The sequence below is a fragment of the Dipodomys spectabilis genome, unplaced genomic scaffold (assembly GCF_019054845.1).
Source record: "Dipodomys spectabilis isolate Male_0828 unplaced genomic scaffold, ASM1905484v1 ptg000109l, whole genome shotgun sequence".
Taxonomy (NCBI): Eukaryota; Metazoa; Chordata; class Mammalia; order Rodentia; family Heteromyidae; genus Dipodomys; species Dipodomys spectabilis.
In genome coordinates, this window is record NW_024870786.1 from 938,857 (window position 1) to 942,472 (window position 3,616).

A 3,616-nucleotide genomic window follows, 5' to 3' on the forward strand; every position below is an offset into this window, starting at 1 on the left:
TCCATAATCTATTTCATTATCTTCTAGATATAATACTTTGAGGTCTACATTTTTTTTATAATATATAGGTTCATTAGTAAATGTGTCCTTTCAGATTACATTCCATAGAGAAAAAGTTAAGATTCCTTCTTTCCTAGGCCCTTATAGTATTTTATTTCTTTGGAATAAGATGACAATGTTATCTAATTTCAAGTTTTGTAAAGGATATGCTATGTAAGGGCCTTTCTAAAGTGAAGATTTAATACACTGATGTCAAACTAACCTTTAATTCTATGAATTACATGTATTGTTACACTTGTATTTTTGTAATCAACTTTTTAATAACTGTTTTTCATTTCTTGCATTTGAAAAATGAAAAATATTTCACGAATTTTTGTATCATCCTTCTGAAAGTGCCATGTTAATCTCTGTATTGTTGTCATTTGGGTAGACCTGCTGCTGAAGCATGTAGTATCCTCTAAATTTAAGTACTTAATGATGCAATCTTTATACAGGCATATATCCTTGGTTGCCTATTTGTAACAAATTTATTGTTCATAAAATGCTATTGATCTTATTTCTCTAAATTTCTGTGTATAGTGGCAAAAACTTATATTGTTTGGTTGATTGCTCACATTTGCAATTTTTGTCAATGACTATTTTGTCGTTTTCATTTTTAATTTGATCATATTTTGAAGCCTTTATAGCTAAGTCCAAAGGTGATGGCTTTTCAAGTACTTACTTATCAACTGAGTTAGCTTTGTGGAGCTAATGGATTCAAAGTAAGCCTTGCTTAAGAGCTGCTTCTAAACTTCTGCAGCATAAAATTTCGCAAAGAAGTCTCACTGGCACAAATGTCTTCCTGACCCTTTACCCTTCTTCCATGTAGGAACAGACCAACGAGAATATCTTACCCTGACAGCATAGATTGTCTGACTGGAACAAAACTAATCTTAGTTACAAGGGTTCATAGAGAGATTAACAGTTCAGACTGAAATGTTCAGAATAGAAGGTATTTTATCAAAATATAATTGTTTATTATACCTATCATTTCAAAAGTAGCTAAAGTCAAGAAGATGAAAAACTTGTTCATATGCATGATTACCTAATATCCTGGTCTGTCTACCATCCAACCAGGCAGGAACTTACACTACTGACTTTCTATCACCAAATATTTCCATAGCTCCTGGAGAAGTCCATAGGTTTCTCCTCGATATTAGGCCTTAAATTATTAATGTTTTAATCACAGTGTTTCCTCTTGCTTCCAGGCTTACAAATGGTAAAGTTTTAGGTCTAACTCTACCAAAAACTGAGGTAGAGATAATGTAATATTACTTTAAAACAGAGTTGCCTTTGATACCCTAACCACAACAGAACAATGCATAACAATTTCCTATATTATAAATACTTATATATTTTATATTTCTATCTGCTGATCTTAAATTTCTTGAATTACTAGAATTAATTGATAATTTGACAAATAAATTGAAATTTATTTCCATAAATAAATTGGAATATAAATAATTAGGTTTAGAATATATATTAGAATATAAAAAGTATCAAAGCAATGTCTTCGTTATAAACTTGTGATACCTTCTACGTGTTCTAGGTCTTCTGAATTCACATAGTAAAAAAAACAGTATTGTTTTCCTCTAATCTATAAGATATTTTACACTGCTGCTGTGTTTATTGTGTTAACTCGCTGGACCCAAAGTGTTTTTCTCCATATTTCTGAAGCATTCTTACTGATTATAACCAAATTTTGCTGATATGATGTGTAAAAGCTATTATTCTTCTATAGTACCCACGGGTCTGAGGATACCAGGTCCCAGTTATCTGCATCATCAGATAACAAGGGCAAGACAAGTACAGCTAGAATACTCAATGTACACAAGTAATAAAGGAAGTGGTAAATCTGAAATAAATTTTGGAGAAAGGGTTGGTTCAGATTGATAGAAGGAGTGACTCTGATCCAGGAGCATTTGACAATTAGATGGACATATTTAATTGTAACACACTTGCACAACCTTTTGAAATTCAGTTAAAAACACAACTACAAACAAAAACACACAAAAATCAAAACCAAACAGCAATATCTATAGTGTATGTATATGACCTCACAAAATTTTAAGCAGTTAATGAAGGGCAGTCTTTAGAAAAGCAAACAAAGCTGTTCAAAGAATGCAGTTTGGGTTAGGGGGGAATTTTGAACAGATATAAATAGATTGTCAAAGGTTATAAATCATCTACATATACTGCAAATATTTTCTTCTGTGTGTATTCTTTGTCTGAACTGGTTACTCCAATCCTCAGCCACACTTGATAGCTTGTGAAAATAGAATGGAAGCACCAAGATCAAGAACCCATTACACCACTGGAGAGAAAACAGTCCTCTATGGTTTCTCTCATCTCTCTTAACTACTCTTTTCTCATACTTTTAATAAAGCCAAGTGATTTTGAATTATATCTTTCCTTCTTTTTCAGAGAATTACTGTTTGGTAATTAAATGTCAATTCACAAATTTTGATGTCTTTTTTTTAAAGTACTTTGAATTTAAATTCCATTGCAACCTTGTTTCAAACAATGAGAGTACATTTCCTGGGTAAGGACAATTCTCAAGGGAACATAAAGGATTTACTTCAAGGTTTGTGAGGTTTGTTTGTTTAGTGTGAAAATGAGCCTTATTAACCCACATGCTCCCTCTCAGCTATGTCTCCATGGATTTCTTTGCATGAAAGCCCATTTTCTCAGGCAATTTTAAATTTTCTTGATAGGCTAAGTTGTTAAAAAGTTTGAACAATTAAAATTTACCTGTCATAAAATTTAAAACTCTTTTGAAATTCCTTTATCAGAATCGTGAATTCACCAATCCTAATTCCACCTTTACCATCAAAAACAGTTAACATGTGTTTTCATGATATAGTGTCCATGAAACTATTATTTTCCAGTGGCTTTGTTATGCATATATATGACCATATAAGCTGATGCTGAGCAAAATGAACTCCAAGATATGGAGAAATATTTATTTGTGGTTGTTGTTTTTGCTGTACTATGTGATTTCTATTTTCTTTGAGATTTTCCCCTATGGTTTATCCTCTGCTGTGTTTGATTTTGGTACCCTGTGTATTGTGTATACATTTACACTAATTAGGGAAAGGAACAAAAACAACAAAATGGCGAGACAAAGGACAAAGGGCAAACCAATGCAATAGTAATACTCACAAGACAATAAGTTGGAAATGTACATTACAACTTGTGAGGGATATTGGGGTGAAGGAAAAATTGTGAGAAAAATTAGAGAAGGGATAACAAGTTTGAAAATTTATGTATTCACTACCTTACAATGGCTGTAACCCCACTGCACATCAATTTCACATTAAAATTAAATTTAAAAAATAAGCTGATAAAATAAAATTTTACTGTTTTGGTATTGTAAATATTATTCTTTATGTAGTAACTTTTTAAAAATCAGTATTATTTGACATCTAATTTGAATTATTTACCTCTTCTTTATCAGAGGGTAATCAACTTGAATGATATCCAACTAGACAATTTTTTCACAATATACTTGCCAATATTTTGAAAATAGAATAAATTTAGTACTTTCTTATACTAAGACAGAAAACAGTTTAATTCT

The 3,616-nt window shown here is 31.2% G+C and overlaps 1 pseudogene; it reads right to left on the reverse strand.

The window, feature by feature from the left end:
• Nucleotides 1-347: 347 nt before the first annotated feature.
• LOC122114765 lies at nucleotides 348-447 on the reverse strand (annotated as a pseudogene).
• Nucleotides 448-3,616: the final 3,169 nt, after the last annotated feature.